The sequence below is a fragment of the Marmota flaviventris genome, chromosome 13 (genome assembly GCF_047511675.1).
Source record: "Marmota flaviventris isolate mMarFla1 chromosome 13, mMarFla1.hap1, whole genome shotgun sequence".
Classification (NCBI taxonomy): Eukaryota; Metazoa; Chordata; class Mammalia; order Rodentia; family Sciuridae; genus Marmota; species Marmota flaviventris.
In genome coordinates, this window is record NC_092510.1 from 31885030 (window position 1) to 31905123 (window position 20094).

Here is a 20094-nt window from a genome sequence, read left to right on the forward strand (position 1 = left end):
ATATTTATATTTTATTTTGATACAGGTTCCCACTAAGTTGCTTAGGGCCTTGCTAAGTTGCTGAGTCTGGCTTTGAACTCTCAATCCTCCTGCCTCAAACTCCTGAGCCTCTGAGATTATAAGCATGCACCACCACACCCAACCAAAAGATAGTTAATATTTATTACAGAGGTTTCTGCTCAAGTTTTAGAATACACACACATGATAGTGCATATAATGGGTGTAGACCAAAAGAAACTAAAGAATTATTCCATCTGAATAAATTAGGAAGAAATAGACAGGTGCTTGTAGAATTTGTATCTCCAAGATGATGGGAGAGTGAATACAATAGACAAGGCCTCCTTTGTCTGACCAAAATGAAGTCACCTCCCCTTTCCAACAGCACAGCAAGAGCAGCAGCCAAAGCAGATGTCACAGATAGCCATGGGTCACATGTCCCAGTTTTCCCTCCTGCTTTTTGCTGAAAAAAAAAGAAAAAGAAAAGAAAACTCTACCTCAGTATTTCTATACACGAAGTTCTAATATTCTATCAGCAGAAGAGATGTGACTGTTTTATAAGTAGAAATGATATCTTAGAGTTTATGTGTACATTGTTAAGGGAATGGTTGGAAAGGGCCTGAAATGAAGCCATACCTAATGTCACAGCTGGCAGACCATTGACAAGCTAGGCTACTTCCTGGAGTCTCAGTGCCACGCTCACCCCATCCACAAGAAGACGCCAGCATGGTAAAGTTCTCCAGCTATGGAGTCAGTGGATCTGGATTCTAACTCTGGTTCTACCACTTTCTAACTTGATAATCTTGCACTAAGGATTCAACTACCTTGAGCCTTAGTTTCTTATTATGTAAATAGAGATGAAAATAAAAGCACCATCTTCAAGGTATTATCTAATGAGAAAAGCACTACTACAGTACCATGAGGACTAAGCATGATAACTATATACAGCACTTAGTGTCATGCGAGGCTCAGAGCAGGCAGTAAAATTCACATTCCTACCACACACCCATTACACCATCATCACTTTATTGCATTACTACTGATTTTCCATACCTTTTCTACTACCTTGCTACACTACTATCACTTTATGACACTACTACCTTACTGTATACCACTACAGTCTCTTCATACTTTTCCTACTTTACTATATCAGTACTACCTTACTGCACTACTACTATTATACTACATGCTACTTACTATAGCAATTACACCACTATCATACAATCATATACATGTATTAGTTTGCTAGAGCTGCTATAACAAAATACCTCAGACTAGGTGGCTTAAAAGAAATTTGTCTTCTCACAGTTCTGGAAGTTAGATGTCAAAGATCAAGGTGTCTATAGATTGGTTTCTTCTCATTTCTCCTTAGCTAGTAGATGACTGCCTTCACACTGTGTCCTCACATGGTTTATTAGTCAGAGCTCTTTAGAGATACAAAACAAACCATACTGTGAGTGTATGCATGGAAAGGTGTTTATTTTAAGGAGCTGGTTCATGCAATTGTGGAGGCTTGGCAAGTTCAAAACTTGATGGGAGAGGCCAGTAAGAAAGGTTTCAGCTCAAGTTAGCTGCAGACAGGAAGTCGCAGCTTGAGTCTATTGGAGAGTTAAGAAGAGCTGATATTTCAGGTGAAGTCCAAAGGCAGTTGGTTGGCTGTTATGGTTTAGATGAGGTGTCCCCCAAAAGCTCACGGGTGAGACAATGCAAGAAGGTTTGGAGAAGAAGTGATTGGGTTGTGAGAGTCTTAACCCAATCCATGATTTAATCCCCTGATTAATCCCCAGATTAACTGAGTGGTAATTGAAGTGGTAGGTTATGGCTGGAGGAGGTGGGAATTGGGGCGTGGCTTTGGGTATATATTTCTACTTGAAGAGTAGATTTAGTCTCTCTCTCTCTCTCTCTCTCTCTCTCTCTCTCTTCTGATCACCATGATCATGAGCTCCTTCCCTCTACCACCCTCTCCTGCCATGATGTTCAGCCTCACCTCAAGCCCCGAGGAATGGTGCTAGCCTTCTATGGAGTAAGACCTATGAAACCTTGAGCCCTCAAATAAACTTTTCCTCCTCTACAATTACTCTGGTTGGGTCCTTCAGTCACAGCAGTGAAAAAGCTGACTAAAACACTGGCAGAATTCCATCTTGCTTAGAGAAGGTCAACATTTTGGTTTAGTTAGGCCTTCAACTGATTGGATAATCTCCACCCACATTTAATATAACTATCATCCAAAACAATCTCACAGACATATCCATTGTAACATTCATCCAAATATCTAGGTACCACAGCCCAATCTAATTGACTCATAAAATGAACAATCACACATGCTCTTTCTACTATATATGTGCATTTCTGGTATCTTTCTCTATGTCCATTTTTTTTCTTTTTTTTTGAAGATGCTAATCACATTGAACTAGGGCCAAATTATTTTAACATAATCATGTTTTTAAAGGCCTTATCTCCAAATTCAGCCATTTTCTGAGGTAATGGAGGTTAGAAATCCAATACATGAACTTGTTATTTTTAGTTTGTTTGTTGGACACTTTACCACTGAGCCACATCACCAGCCCATTTTATTTTTTGAGATGTGGTTTCACTGAGTAGCAAAAGGTGACACTGAACTTGCAGTCCTCTTGCCTCAGGCTCCAGAGTAGGTCCAGCCAACATGCAGACTTGGGAAGGCCACAACATAGCCCCTAATACTGTGCTTTCTACTACTTCACCATCACTAACAATCACACTGCTATCGCTGTCTGCACTCTTAATCCTCTTCCTATTACTAATGCTACTATAAAGTTCCTTCTAGTTTCAATTTCCTGTGTTTCTATAAAATGGATTGCATGCAGATGGTACCACAAGGCTCAAAGTTTCCACCAGAACTGAATGCAAGTTCAGCCAGTGTCAGTTCATGAAATACAGTTTAGACAACTATTGGAGAATATTTCAAAATACAGGAATTTTGTTAAGGAAGAAATGCCAAACTATAAAGAAGTTGGACCAGGAAGATGGAAAAACCTGCAGCCCACCCAAGAGAAGTTTTAGTCTGTCAGTGTTTACTAGCTGGAGAGTATTCTGCTCATGGAGCCCAGAGATTCTCGTACTAGGGACTCAGCAGGAGCTTTAGTTTAGATGCTATGGGATTTATCACTTGATCAGTTACTCTGTTTGTTTTTTCAATTTATTCTCTCATTTATTTTTTTTTTAATTTATTTTGGTGTGTTTGTGTGTGTGCATGTATACTGGGAATTAAGCCCAAGACCATTCACTTGCTAAGTAAGCAGTGCTCTAACATTGCACTACATCCCCATGCCCACCCTCCCCGCACCCCTGCTTTTTTTTTTTTTTTGAGTCAGGATCTCTCTATATTTCCCAGGCTGGCCTTGAACTTGTGATGCTCCTACCTCAGCCTCTAGACTAGCTGGAATTACAGGTGTGCGTAGCTGCTCTGGTTTTACCCAGCAGTAAGAACCTGAGGATGTTTGTTTACCTTTTGTGTCTTTTCCAAGCATTAATTGTGTATTTTATTTATTGATTTTATGATAATGCCTAAAAAAATTGAAAAATATTGCCAGCCAAGGACTAAATGGTGAATTAGAATGAATCTTTCCAATTCACATATGCCTCCATATCTCATAGACATAAACAAAACACAATCTAACATTTTTTTCTTCATTTTGTTTTATAGTCCATGTGCATTAAATTGTACAAAGACAATCCATTCCTAAAGATGAAATCAGAGTCATCCTTAATTGTGTCCCTGTTGTGCCTCATTCAGGGCTTTTTTTTACATTATCTTTGTTGATTTTAGTAGAAAGAAGACTCCCCAAATTCTGAAGATGCCAGTTCCACTGATGTTCTTGCTGTCATTCAAAATTACGTACCAAGTTCATCTACGGGGCTAGCCATCAAACAAACACAGTTACCATGTGGGTTAACTGAAGCTGGAGTCTATAACTTAGCAAGCAGTTCAAGTCAACCCATTAGTCATTGATTCCACCAGTGCCCTGCATAAAACACTTTAGAGTTTTTCATCCACTGAGGTAGACTGTCGCGACCCCTTGCCCGCAAGGAAGACGCAACTCAGGAATTTTCTTTCAGCAGTTTATTCAGGTCCTTGATATTTCCTCTTTCTCCTCTCGGATGCCCCTCCCAGCCTTAATAAAGCATCTCAAGCCCCAATGCAAAGCTGCCACGTGGAGCTTTCTCATAGGGTGGTGAAAAATCATGTGCCAACTCTCCCAAATAAGGAGTTGTTTGTCACAGACCACAGCGGAGCCAGCGCCATCTTGTAATGGTGACCATAGTCTGCAGAAACGGCAGAAGTGGCTCACCACAGTTCCCCCTTTTCTGTTTTCTTAAAACAATACAGGCGAGAGTAGAGGTCCTATCCCACTGTGCAGAAGTGGCTGCATAGTATGACTCAGTCCTAAGGAGGGCCCTTCCCCAGATCTGAGGCCATATCAGCCGACGCCTTTTTTCGTGGGGTGGGGCGTGGACGCGTCTAACCCGCATGCAATAGGACATGCTCTCCTTGAGGTCCACGTCAAGGATCACTCAAGTGCAGTGCCTTGCCTCGCATCCTGTATCGTGACGATGGTGGACGAAGGGGGATAGCTGAGGCTGAACTGTGGCTGTTTATAATGACAAACAAGTTGACAGCACCCTGAAAGAAAGGCACGGACTTCAAGACGATAGAAAAGCACTAGTGTGGAAACCCATCTGCGTGCAATGGCAGTAAGACCGGCAGAGTGCAAGGGCTTTCCAACACTAAGAGAATAACAAGGAAAGTCATGTCGATCCCAGTGCAATGTTATAATAACTTGGGGTGTAACGACCATGTCAAAGGTTTACTGCTTAAGATGCGCAAGCCAGACTTGAGGTGAGTTGCCATTTTCTAAAGCTGCAAGAGCTTGTATGATCATAGCCTTATCGTGAGCACTGCGGGCCTTAAGGCGACAGAGAAACCACAAACAGAGGAACATACCAAAGCAACACATTGCACCAAAAATGCCTACCCCCACCCACTCTTTGAAGAAGGAAAAAGCAGAAGATATCCAATCGGTGAATTGACCCAAAGTCACGGGATCGACACGGGTACTGTTCAAGACAGCTATCTGGGTTAGTTGAGACTGGATCATGTCTTCCGCTGCCATGGACCAATTTCCGGCCAAATATTCGCCAATGATGCGGGAGGCATTCCTGGAATCATTAAATCTGACAGAGGTTATGCATAAATGTGCACGTTGATCAACACAACCCAAAAGCACCAAGTCGGCCAATTCTTCTACCTGAGCTTGGAGTAAATCTATTCTTTGGTTGGCAGCTAAAATCCCTGACAAAATATGTTGATTAATTGTATTTTGGGATTCAAGTATGGTGGAAGTTTGTTGAACAACTTGATTAATGGTGGCAGCAGTTTGTACTTGACTGGCCATGGCCACTCCGGCTGTAACCGCTGCAGCAGCAGACACTGCCACAGCTGTCACTATAGCTGCCGTAATTCCAAAATCCCTGCGGACTCTAAGTAGCTCAACAATGGGGAATTTATCTGGGTCCGCAGTGACTGGGATTGGGACAAAAGTTGGAATTTTCACAACCACTGCTACAGTCCAAGAACCATTCCAACACTCAGATAAGAGACAGGTAACACCAGAACAATCCAGCATCCCCGACGAGGTGTCATTAGCCAAAAGGAGCAAGAACGGGGATTGGACGCAGACCATTGCAGGGGGCAATGTGGCATTATATAGCAAAGAGTTGAACGAAACAGATGTAAGTCTATTACCTCGTTCACTCTCCCTAACAGTGCCAGAAACATTAGCCAGCCAGCTTTTGGCTCCCAGCAATTGAGCCAATGCAGAAATATTGGCTGAAGCCCCCTTCTCATTAGAAATCAGCCATTGAAACCAGGACCAACCTACTCCTGTAGAGGAGTTGGCACTGTTGTTAAAGTTATAAACATACCTCTTAAGAGAGGGGGAAAAGGAGAAACCTTTAGCAACTTGATGTTTCTCCCAAGAATGATCCTGACAAGGCGTAAATGTTGGGGGGAAACCAAGATTAGGGGTACAGTAAGGAGAGGCCTTGAAATGAGTGGCATTGTAAGTACTATTAGAAGAAGGAGGCACTGGGATTAGTACCTTGGAGATAATAGCCAAGGTAGTTATGTTTAAAGCAGAGCTATTTGCGAGGGTCCCTGAACCTGATTGCTTCCCCGAAACTACTTGGCTCAGTACGGCACTGATAATGCTCCCTGAGACCTGACTGGACCGCAATGGGTCCTCCCAGTTAGTCAAATTTTTGGTCTTAAGGCTAATGCAATTAGCGTTTCCAAGGCTGAAACAAAAAACTCCTGTGAGATTAACTTGGGATTGATTAAAAATGCTCTCCATGTCCAAATATTTACCCGGGGAAACACAAGCCCGAACAAGGCTAGCCCAATCAGAGGGAGTCATGCAGTATCTAGACAGACTCTCCACCTGAGTTAGTGTGAAGGCGGCATCCACCCCATAAGTGCGCACAGACTCCGCCAGGGTCTTCACAATTTTAAAATCTAAGGGTTCATGAAATCTTCCCCTATTGTCATCCTGAAAAACTGGATAAGCAAGACCCATCTCAGCGTTAACAGCCCTCCATGTTTGGGCATGGAATGCTCTCCCCGAAACACCCCCACCATACGGCGGTGGATCCGGGGGATCTCTTTTCTTGAGCCCCTGTTTATTTCTGTTCCCTTCTCCTATAGCTAAACTCTCTAGCTGACGAGACAGCCTCCCGAGCTCTTCCTCCTCATCCTCCTCTTCCTCTGACCCACTTTCACATGGGGGTGTGCGCAGCGTACTGAGATCTGGATACAATCGTCTCCTCCCCTGTTTCACGCTCCGCACACTCCCATCCTCCTGAGGCACCTCACTTCCTGCCGTCTCCGATTTCTCCTCATGTAATTGCTCTAGAACTTCCTGTCCTTTAGTAAGTGCTTCCTGACATCTGCCATCTGTAAGGCAACTACGGACCATTTTCCAAAGGGGTATCACCCCACCCTCTAATATGCCCTGCTCAGAAGCAAAGTCAAGATCTTTGCCTAATTTATCCCAACTAGGTACAGTAAGGCTGCCCGAAAATGCAAACCATGGTGCAGCGATATCTATCTTCTGTAAAAATCTCTGTAAAGTACTATGTTTCACTTCCAGGCCCTTGGAACGTAACAGGCCATCTAGGGCCAGGAGAAGCGGACTTGAAGATGCGGCACCCATGACACAACAACAAAAGAAGCACAAAAAACAAAAGCGAAATGACACAACAAACAAACAAAAAAAAAAACACAGAAAACAAAAGCGAAAGTACACAGTGCAGCTGCAATAAAATGTAATGCTCTCTCTTTCTTTACAGAGGAGCTGCCCCGCTTTGGTCGCGGATCCCACTTACCTGGGACTAACCGGTGCACCACCCCTGACTGCTGAAAGTTCTGGTTCCCGGGTTTCGGCACCACTTGTCGCGACCCCTTGCCCGCAAGGAAGACGCAACTCAGGAATCTTCTTTCAGCAGTTTATTCAGGTCCTTGATATTTCCTCTTTCTCCTCTCGGATGCCCCTCCCAGCCTTAATAAAGCATCTCAAGCCCCAATGCAAAGCTGCCACGTGGAGCTTTCTCATAGGGTGGTGAAAAATCATGTGCCAACTCTCCCAAATAAGGAGTTGTTTGTCACAGACCACAGCGGAGCCAGCGCCATCTTGTAATGGCGACCATAGTCTGCAGAAACGGCAGAAGCGGCTCACCACAGTAGACAGAATGTGTACATGAATATCCATAATTCAAGGCAATTTCCTCTATTAATAGAGACATAAATATTGTACTGGAAATGTGGAACAACCTAGGACAAAGCAGGAAACTGAAACTAGTGCCAGATTGTGGATGGAGTAGTTGAAGGCTGCGTACTACCCTATCATCACTGATAAATCCTTCTGTCACCATTCTTGAAGGCTGAAAAAATATGGGAACACAAAGCCCAAGCAGCCTTACTACTCAGATGGACACAGAATGGAGCCCTGTAATAGAACTGTCACCACTTCCAGGAACAATACTGTGTCAGTGATAAAGCCCACCCATGTCCTTTCTAGAACATTCAGTTATGAACAGTTACATACCAATGACCTTGTGTTTTATCATTTGCATTGGAGAAGCCCAGATTGGAAACTTTTTAGTGCCATGTGCAGTAAGACAAAAATGATTGAAGTGAAAACATTTATATAATCCTCCCAAAGCCCCCACTCCTGAATCTCCTGAATCGCAAGGTCCATTCATCCCCTGCCTTTCCATCTCTCAGGCTGATATGAGAGGAGGAGACAAAGAATAGAACAAAAGAGGGAAGAGTGCCTCCCTCATAAGAGCCCAGAGACAGGGAGTAAAAGTCACCCAGGCTGTGGACAGAGAGGGCTTGGAGGGGTATGGGTGAGAACAAGGCAGGGGACAGTTGGTGGTGACTAAGAAAGTGTAAAAGACTTGGAGAAAGGAGAGAAAAGGACAGGATGTTCTGACCAGGATCCCAGCTCAGGCCCCTTGGGAGAACCAAGGAAGACCCAATTTCCTTCTTAATGGGGGAAGAGACAAGATCCACTATTGAGCTGTGCTGCTTAAATGCTATGTTGTTCCGAGACTGAAATCTTGGGCTCCCAATTTATTAGGATTGTAATGGAATTTGATGTATTTTGGTTGAAGTGAAAGGCAACATCTTTATATTAGACATTTCCTAACTATGCAATTAAATTTTGATTTAACCCAGAAACTACTTTCTTAACCTACTGATACAATTTCAAGACAATGGATATGAAAATGAATCATTTTCAGGATTTTAATTAGGGCATGGGCTTTGTTGTTGTCTATCTACCTATTATTTTTCCCAGAAGCAAGCTAGTTGAAGTATCTAGGTCAGAAATTAAGCCCCTCAGCACCAACTGAATCATAAATGCAAGCAGTTAATGAAAACTTCATTTATTTACAATCTATGGAATACATCAGGCAGATAATGCTGATCTTTTACAGTGCTGTGGGTTTTTTATTTATAAGAAGAAGATATGCCTATGTGTGTGTATTCATACCACAAAAGTGACTTATATTGTCATATTTATCAAATTAATTTAAGCATGTAATAACCACAATGTCATAAAACAATAGGCTTGCAATTTGTTTATTGTTAATATCTGACACCATGAATTCCTGAAGTTTCAAAGCTGTAACCCAACTCAAACACAACTATTTTTTGCTCAATACTCTGAAACTCTCTGCCTTCTCATCTGATGTCAAGTAGAAAATTTAAACTGAGCAAGCTAAAAAAATTAAGCACAAATTATAATACCCAAGGTACTGAATATATGTATCCAGACCCATAACTCTAAAATAAGTGACTGGTTTAAGTAGAAAAATAGAACAATCTGATGATTAAATACAAGTCTGGACATCCATAAAATCAGTGTGGGAATGAAAATCTAAACCAGAGGAAGGAATATCACTAAAGAAATCTCTGTGCTATAAACTTTTTCGTCATCAAGGCTTATAATATACCATTATTTAGCAACTTTTAACATGACAACCAGTTAGAAACTATTCACTCAGAAAGTGAGCACCTTTCAGATTAATATGAACAATAATAACTTATGGACATGTCTTATGATAAACATGAGTGTGGTAGGAAGCCCTTTGCGGGTTCACTTAAAGGAAGAGTTGTATCCTTCAACTGAATAAAACTAAATGTAGTTTGAAACACCAGTTCTCCTATTTGCAGAATTTTGTAAAACAAGGCATAGCCTTTTCTTCTGATAAAAACCAATAGAGGCTGGGCACAGTAATGCACACCTGTAATCCCAGCATCTCGGGAGGCCGAGGCAGGAGGATCTCGAGTTCAAAGCCAGACTCAGCAAAAGCAAGGTGCTATGCAATTCAGTGAGACCTGTCTCTAAATAAAATACAAAATAGGATTTTGATTGGAATTGCATTAAATCTGTATAGTGCTTTTGGTAATATGGTCATTTTGATAATATTAATTCTGCCTATCCAAGAGCAAGGTAGATCTTTCCATCTTCTAAGGTCTTCTTTGATTTCTTTCATTAGGGTTCTGTAGTTTTCATTGTATAGATCATTCCTCATAGAAATAGAAAGAGCAATCATGAAATTCATCTGGAAAAATAAGAGACCCGGAATAGCTAAAGCAATCCTTAGCAGGAAGAGTGAAGCAGGTGGCATCACTATACCAGACCTTAAACTATACTACAGAGCAATAGTAACAAAAACAGCATGGTATTGGCACCAAAATAGACTGGTAGACCAATGGTACAGAGTAGAGGACACAGAGACTAACCCACAAAACTATAATTATCTTATATTAGAGAAAGGTTCCAAGAACATGCATTGGAGAAAAGATAGCCCCTTCAATAAATGGTGCTGGGAAAACTGGAAATCCATATGCAACAAAATGAAATTAAACCCCTATCTCTCACCATGCACAAAACTCAATTCAAAGTGGATCAAGGACCTAGGAATTAAACCAGAGACTCTGCATCTAATAGAAGAAAAAGTAGGCCCTAATCTTCATCATGTGGGATTAGACCCCAACTTCCTTAATAAGACTCCTATAGCGCAAGAATTAAAACTAAGAACCAATAAAGGGATGGAATTAAACTAAAAAGTTTCTTCTCAGCAAAAGAAACAATCTGTGAGGTAAATAGAGAGCCTACATCCTGGAAGCAAATTTTTACCCCTGACACGTCAGATAGAGCACTAATCTCTAGGGTGTATAAAGAACTCAAAAAGCTAAGCACCAAAAAAACAAATAATCTAATCAACAAATGGGCCAAGGACCTGAACAGACACTTCTCAGAAGATGATATACAATCAATCAATAAATATATGAAAAAATGTTCATCATCTCTAGCAATTAGGGAAATGCAAATCAAAACTACTTTAAGATATCATCTCACTCCAATCAGAATGGCAGCTATTATGAAGACAAACAACAATAAGTGTTGGTGAGGATGTGGAGAAAAAGTACACTCATACATTGCTGGTGGGACTGTAGATTGGAGCAGCCAACATGAAAAACAGCATGGAGATTCCTTGGAAAACTGAGAATGGAACCACCATTTGACCCAGCTATCCCTCTCCATAGTCTATACCCACAAAACTTAAAAACAGCATACTACAGGGACATAGCCACATCATTTTTTTATAGCAGTACAATTCACAATAGCTAAACTGTGGAGCCAACCTAGATGCCCTTCAGTGGATGAATGGATTAAAAATGTGTCATATATACACAATAGAATTTTACTCAGCAATAGAAGAGAATAAAATCATGGCATTTGCAGGTAAGTGGATGGAGTTAGAGAAGATAATGCTAAGTGAAGCTAGCCAATCTCCCCGAAATAATGCCGAATGTTTTCTCTGATATAAGGAGGCTAATAGTGGGGTAGGGAGGGGGAGTATGGGAGAAATAGATGAATTCTGAATAGGGTAGAGGGTTGGAAAGGAAAGGAAGGGTGCACAGGATTAGCAAGGATGGTGGAATGTGATGGACATCATTATCCAAAGTACATATATGAAGACACGAATTGGTATCAACATACTTTATATACAACCAGAAATATGAAAAAATGTGCTTATATGTGTATTAAGAATTGTAATGCATTCTGTTGTCATTTATTTTTTAAAAAATCAATTAAAAATGAAAAAAAATAGGGCTGGGGATGTGGCTCAGTGGTCGAGTGCCCCTGAGCTCAATTCCTGGTACAAAAAAAAAAAAAAAACGGAAGTAAACCTAAATATCCTGAACTCTACTAACCTCTTTTCTGCTCATTTTTGGGTCATGCATTGATTATAAAAATGCCTTATAGGTTCTACTCTTAAAAATTAATTTTACAACAGTAATTAATGCAACTTTTGTAAAATCTTCCTATGGCCCAATTCTTCATTATTGAGTTATTCAGAAATCCAGTATCTTTCTAGGCATAAATTATATTCATCCTTGGAAAAACATACTAATTGGTAAAAAAAGCCTTCTCAAGTAAAAGTGTATTGGTAATAAAACATTTCTTTTTAACATTCAGTAATTTTTAAAATCAAAGTTTATAATATATTTATAGTTTAATCAATTATAGATTAATAATTAAAATAATAATTCAATCCAGAAAAAAAAAGGAAAGGAATGAGTCTGGGTAGCAGTCTCCCTCTCAGTTCCTAATCTGAGAACACTTTAGTCCCAAACCACATCCCAAGGAAAGAGAAGGTAGAGATGTAGCTTGGATGTGTGCCTCCTTCCACCCACCTACGAAATTTAATCATCTTTGTAACCATTTTAAGAGGTTGGACCTTTAGAAGCTGATTAGTCTTAAATGGATTAATACCATGATGGCAGGAGTGAGTTCCTTATAAAAGGATGAGCTAGGAATACTTAGTCTCCTTGCTTTCTCTGCCCATCTGCCATGAAATGCCTCTCACTGTTATGATGCAGCAAGAAGGCCCTCACCAGATGCTGGCACCTCCAAAACTGTGAGCCCTTTCATTATAAATTACGCAGTCGGTGGTACTCTGCTGCAGCAGTGTAAAATGAATGGGGGCAGGAGAAATGAAGAGAAAGGAAATGAGTCCAGAGTCTATCTAGGGCAAAGGTTGTTCTAACAACCAGCAGATAAGTTGTTTGACCCATACAATGTTTTCAAATAGAGAAAATTTACATTTTAAATAGATCCAGACTTTCCAGAAGATCCAGAATCTCTGAGTTCCTGTGTTCCCTTCAGCTAGAACCGAACAGCTCTTACTACTTTTAGATAAAGCAGATACTCTCTTATCCTTTAAATTCACTGCAATCTTTATCTTTCCCTCTCATCTTTCACCTGGTCCATTTTACACTTGAGTGGTAGCTACCTGACCCTATTGGCATGCAGCCTATGTGAACTTTATAAAATTATTATGTCTCATAAATTTTTTTTAAAAATTGCCTGGAATTGTATGCATTCACAAAAAGTTCTATAAATTCCAGACCTTTCCTGAGGTCTTATTTCTACACAGAGGTCATGGCAAGACATGGAACCGTGCTTTATTTATATTTTTTTCTCACAGTGCACACCATGCTTGTCACATAAAAGGGAATCAGTAAAAGTTGTTACAAACAATGTAGAATGAGCCATAATAACCCTCACAGAGTTAATCTACTTTGGACAACTTCGGTTCACTTGAATCCAAATCCATGGATTCAGGATTGGCCTTAATCAGAAAAGGTCCTAGAATGTTAGGGTATGCCAGGGGGTGTGTTGCCATGAAAGTCAGAAGTCAGACCCCTTGCATGGGGGCAAGCTAGTGTGCATTATGGAAAGGGCTCCTGTGCATTAGGAGTCCTGGGTGTATTGATTCCATATATAAATGTTTATTCATTGCTTACTACATATGCTAAGGATATAAAAATGAGTACAACAAGGTTCTTTAGGGAGGTGTGCATTAAAAAAGAGTTAAATAATTTTTAAAATATTTTTTAGTTATAGATGAACCCAATACCTTTATTTTATTTATTTATTTTTATGTGGTGTTAAGGATTGAACCCAGTGCCTCACATGTACAAGGCAAGTGTTCTACCACTGAGCCATAACCCCAGCCCAAGAGTTAAATATTTTTTTAAAAAGATTTAAATAAGTAAATAATTTTAGCAAAAGCTATGTGAACTGTGACTTGTCAATCTATCTACACTCTATTTTCTTCAGTATAAAACAAGGGTGGGAATGTCTAATTCTGGGGCTTATTTCTTACTACAGTGAGAAAGAGATTTCCATTACTGTGATAAAATACATGAGATATTCAATTTAAACAGAGGAAACATATATTTTGGCTCACAGTTTCAGAGGTTTGAGTCCTTGGGTGGTTGACCCTGTTATTTTGGGGACTATGCAAGATAGCATATGGTGAGGACCACATGGCAGAGCAACCTGCTTGCCTCATGTTGACCAGAAAGCAAAGAGATCCAGAAAGAGATGGTGTCCCAGAGTCCTTTAAGGGCACATCCTCAATAACTTAAGACTTCCCACTAGGTCCCGTCTCTTAAAGTTTCCCACCACGTTCCGATACTGCCAAGATGAGAACCAAGCCTTTTTAACTTATGAGGTTTCAGGGAGCATTGCCAGGTCCAACCTATAACAAACTAAAACTAGGCTTGCACACTTTGCAATCTGTGAAACAGCATTTACAAGATGACAGAAATGGATCCTTCCTGCCTTTGTTTCTTAGGACGCTTGCGTAATAGATTGCATTCAAAATAGTAAGCATGAGACATATCCTACTCCAAATATGAAGAAAATATTACAAAGTTTTACAAAGAAGTGGGCCCAAAGAACCTGTTGCATGTCAACTGGACTCCTCAAGCTGATGAATAACAAAAATAAATCCTAGAGACAAAGGGAGAGAGGTGCTGGCATGCACAAAGTCTCCACTCACCACCTGTCAATCTCCTCCATTTATTCCTCATCTCAAGTTTGTGATGGGACCATAACTCAAAACATATTTTCTTTAGCTGAGAATAAGAAAGGATTTTTGCCTGACTTTCAATAGAGGCATCTAAGGCAGAGAGTGAATGTCCATCTGGACAATGTAGAAGGTAAGAGAAGGCCTGACTAACTACTTTGACTGTCCTCTGTTATTCCTATGTCTTGTTGAATTGAACCACATGGAAGTGTGAGGTGACATTAGTAGAATGAGTGTGGATGCATAACCCAGAGTATAATGGACTCAGCAAGGAGCTTCTAGTAAACACGTGGGTTATAGAGGTATCCATGGAGACAAAATGAACTACCCCTACAGAAGAGAGGTGCAAGAGCCCCGGAAACTGTCATGCAAGATGGACTCCATTTTTATCCCATGTCCCCAAAGACAGGACTTCTAAGTGCAGCCCTCTTAACTATCTTCCAAGTCAGGGAGCCAAAGTCAACTAGCCAAGTGACAATGGTCCTGTCCTTTTATGTCTCCTCCTTCTCTCCCCTGCATTTGATCTGAAAAAAGAGGTAGGCAAGGAGGGAGCAGGAGGAAGAGAAAATTTTCCTCCTCCCCTATTATAGGCTTTAGACTGAAATAGGACCCATCTAGTCAGAAGAGATTTGATAGTAAGTTATATTTGGAGTTTTGACCTGGCATCAGACTAGACAGTGAGAAGATTGAATTAAGACTGTGTCTGTGACTTAAAATGCCTATAGGACTGTCTTTTACCTTGCTGAACAGGAAGGGCATGGACTAGCTCAGACCTTCACCCAGGATCAGGAGAGCATCTCCTCCCACCCCAGCTCATATAGAATAAAGGCAGGGCAGGAAACATAAAGATGCATTTGATCAAAACCCACACATGCCCCATATGTATGCACCATATAAACAAAGATAATTCTGGTATGAAACTGTTGCTTCCTCTTACTGAAGAACAGCTTTTAATAATAAATGACTGATGAAGTTTCAATAGTTGGCTTTTTCATCTTCCTTGTTTTAAAGACAAATTGTCAGTATGGCCTGTGGATAAAATGCTCATGATTAGAGAACATGGCACAGATCCTGAGATTGAAGGATCAACTGAAGACTCTCAACAACAGTTTTATTAAGGGAGTTTGTACCTTCTGGGTAAGATTGATTTAATTACTCTACTTCAATGTTAGGGCTTTCTTCAAATTTTGAAAACATGAGCAGTCACCCTATAATACTTCATGCCTCAGTGCTCAAGTTTCTGTGATCTGTCAGTCAAGTGGAATCCTTAGAAACACCAACTGGCCCCACTTGGCATTGAAATTGAGTGTAGATGGAATAATTATGCTATGCACCTGTGCCCCTTTGCTATCCTAATAAAATCTCCAAGCTAGTCCCCATTTTCCACACACTACCTCCTCACCATCTCCCTTACCACACTGGAAATTTCTATAAGGGGAATTTAAAAGAAAAAGCTTTGTGACTCAAATAAGAATTACCTTCAAGAGTCTGTTCTTTGATTATTCCTAGTAAATTTCTAGTCTGCCCATTAAGTCCTACCATGATGAATATAGTGGATCAAATTGAAGAATGTCAGAGAAATTAGATTTACCTCTTTGCTTTAGCCGTGAAAAACATAAAGCCTAAGAGACTCCTGCATATAGGTTGTACATACAAAACTGGGATTTTTGTTTTTTTTAACTGAGGATTATAAGGGTAGAAGAGGGAAGGAAATGTCCTCCCTCACTCCAAAGATGTTCTATACTTACGACTCTGATTTGTTTGTTCCCTCCCCACACCTACACCCCCAAATTTTATCTAGAGCTATTTGAAGGTTCATGAAACACCAGGCTCAGCTTTTGCTGTGTTGCCTGGAAGCTTTCAGAGAGTTACTGCCGCCTCGTTCACCCAGCCAATCGGCAGTGACAGAGATGTTTAAGAAACAATCACTTTAGTGTCATGAAGATCACGACTAATTAAACTCAACCAGAGTATTTGCCGAGTGTTTGATGTCAGTCCTGTATTGTGCATTTTCTGAAGATCTTCTTATCCCTAAGTGAATTATACCAAAAGGCAGCAGATTGTCTGAGCCTCAGGGGGGATTCTTCCCCAGTTTGCATTTTTGTGTTTTGGCATGACTCTCAGATCATTTGTTGAAGAAAGTAGCTTGAAAAATGAGACTGTTTACAATGGAAGTTTTAAATTTTGAGAAGGCTGATATTTATTTAATGTTACTAAATGCTATTTGGTAAATATATATATATATATATATATATATATATATATATATATATATATATAAAAATATGCTATGCATTTCATATGTAGCATTTATTATATATGTATGCACTTATTATATATGTATGTACACGTATGTGTATATATACACATAAATAGGTTATGCATTTCACCAAACAGATATTGTATTTAACCATAGAGGTACACCAATAGGCTTTGAAGAAACTGGAACTATGAAAATAAGTAAGTACTTCATCAATACTTTTGAGTATTGTAGGCTTTACAATATTCATATGTTATCATATGCTTAAAGGAAATGTAAAACATAGGATCTTTCAGAGATTGTATGAGCTAGTTGATAGATCTGAATCTTTTGAATTTCATGAACTAATAGCTTTTCAGAGAAAGAAAACTGAGAGGGATGGAAAAAATAGAGAGGTCAACATTCTTCTTTTGTTTAGCTATACAATAAAAATTGTTAACATTTACAGAGTGTATTCTGTATGTCAGTCCAGGTTCTAAGTTCTTTATTTCATTTAGCATTTTCCGTAACCCTCTGACATTTTATATACACATGTTCTATTATTATCCCTACTTTTCAGGTAAGGAAATTGAGACCCAAAGAAGACAAGATGCCAGCAAGCACTACAGAATTTTAACACAAGCAGTGTGATTCCCCCAAATCCTTGGCAACTATACTATCTCCATTAATTACCAGATCATTTGGCAAAAGAGAGATTTATCTTAATACTAAGGAGTAAAGAGGGGTTAACTATAAAATAAAGATCTGGCAGGGCATAGTGGTGCACACCTGTAATTCCAGCAATTTGGGAGGCTGAGGCAGGAGGATCACAAGTTCAAGGCCAGACTCAGCAACTTAGCAAGGCCCTAGGCAACTTAACAAGACCTTGTCTTAAAATTAAAAACAAAACATTTTAAAAGGCCAGGGATGTGGTTCAGTGGTTAAGTGCCCTGGGTTCACTCCCCAGTACCCATCTCAAAGAAAGAAAAAAAAAAAATATCTGCTAGATGCAGTAGACATAGTGTCCTGATTTTTCATTTTGTATGTATCTATAAAGTCCAGAATTAGGGAACCACAAAACTACTCTGACGAGATAAAATGTATACTATTAAAGCAATTTAAAATTTAAGCCAAAATTTTGATCCAACTGAGCAATACAAATTAAAAATGCTTAAGAAGCAGAGCTCACTGTGGCTTGAAAAGCTGAAAGAATGGTAGAAAGGGGACAGACAAAAGTCATAGGCAAAAGCCAAAGGATGGAATAACAGAGGTATGTGAATGGTGAATGCACCAGATTGGGTCAGTCAGAATTTGACACAGTACAGGTGGCACAACTGTAGACCCACAAATGCTGCAAAACTTATAATTATATTTGTTTGCCCAAAATAGTACTTTTTAAAATAATCTATTGTTCAAAATATAGCATATTTTTAAAAGTAATTAAAATTTATATGTGCAGTTCAATGAATTTTTTATAAATTTTAAACACATATCCTCAGAAACAGTACAACCCATGAGGTCCCCTCACACCCACTTCTCGTCATAATGGCAAAAAAAAAAAAAAAAAATCACCACCATGACTACTATCAATTTATCTTTTTTACATATCACAATATCCAATTCTCCCAGATCTTCATTGTTAATCAAATAGATATTATATGTCATTTTTGTTTGAGACCCTGTTCTGTTGATCTATATTCGTATGCATGCATACAAGACTCCCACAGGTCAGTTCTGTTTTTTAACTTTTATATAAATAGAATCTTACAGTGTATATTTGTCTATTTTTTATATTTGTGGGATTCATCGTGTAGGAATCAAGCATTCCTTCTCACTGCTGTACAGTATTTAATTACATACATGGATCACATTCTGTTATACATTCTACAGCTAGTGATGTTTGTGCTACTTTCAGTTTGGGGCTATGTATGATAAATGAAACTTCTCTGAACATTCTTACGCACATATTTTAGTTCACATATGTGTACATTTCTGATGGAAATGGAATTGCTTGATCAAAGCCTAGATGTATGTGCAGCATTAGTGTATACTACCACAAAGTCTTCCAGCTTTGTGAAATGGTTGTATTGTTTATACTCTCACCAACAGTGTCACATTATATTTTTAATGTATATTCTCCTGATTATTATTGAGTGACCACATTTTCAGAAGTTTATTGGCTATTTAGATATCCTCTTTTATCAAATTCAAGTTTCTATCTATTCTACTATTGTTATATGCCCATTTTCTTATTGATATTCAGAAGTTTTTATATATTTTGCACATGTCATTTGTGAAAGATGTATTTTACATAGGCAACTTTTTCATTCTGTTTTTGGTATCTGTTAATGAACAAATTGTTTTTCTTTTAACTTGTAGCTAATATTCATTGCATCTGGTTTAAATAATCCTTGCCTCCCTCAAGACCATAAAAATATTCTTCTATGTTCTCTTCCTTAAGTGTTATTGTTTTACTTTTCATATCATGCATATAATCCACTTTGAATTGTTTTTTATATATCGTTTAAAGAAGAAATTAAGATTTCTTTTTTTCCATATCACAATATCCAATTCTCCCAGATCTTTGTTGTTAATCAAATAGATATTATATGTCATTTTTGTTGAGCTCCTGTTCTGTTGATCTATCTTTGCACGCATGCATACAGGAGTGGACATCTGGTAGCATGTAAGTCCTCCTAATTTGTTCTTTTTGTTTAAGACTGCCTACATTATTTTAAACTGTTTATCAGATAAATTCTAGCATTGACTCATTCATTACAAAATTGGAATTATAGTGAATATACCAGCCAACTTGGAGAGAATTTGTACCTCTATAATAGAGTCGTCTAATCCATAAACATGGTATATCTCTTGATTTATTTAGGTCTACTTCTTTAATTTTTTACATTTTTGCATGACATGCTTATAAAATTTAAATCATTATTTGAAAATCTGAAGACTTTATATGCAAATAAAGGTTTTTATCTTCTCTTGAAAATAACATTATTTAGTAAAACCTGTCCAATACTCCTGTTCAGCAGCAACGGACATGAGGTTTGCACTGTGTCTGTGGCATGTATGTGTTCTTCAGTTCACCAAGGTTCACACCACAACCCGAAACATGAATCTGCATCACAATTTGACTTCAGTCTTGTCTGCCTGCTAGACCACTACCAGTTCCAAAAAAATAAAAAGGAAAAAAAATAAGAAATATAAAAAAGAAAATATGCAGGTACTCATTCTATAAATATTCACTGAATGCTAGCCATGTGTCAGGCACTATGTTATATAGTGAATTATATAGATGAATAAAAGGGCACAATTCACTTTATATTGCTTAACTCAGAGGACTTGAGTACAATCGTTTA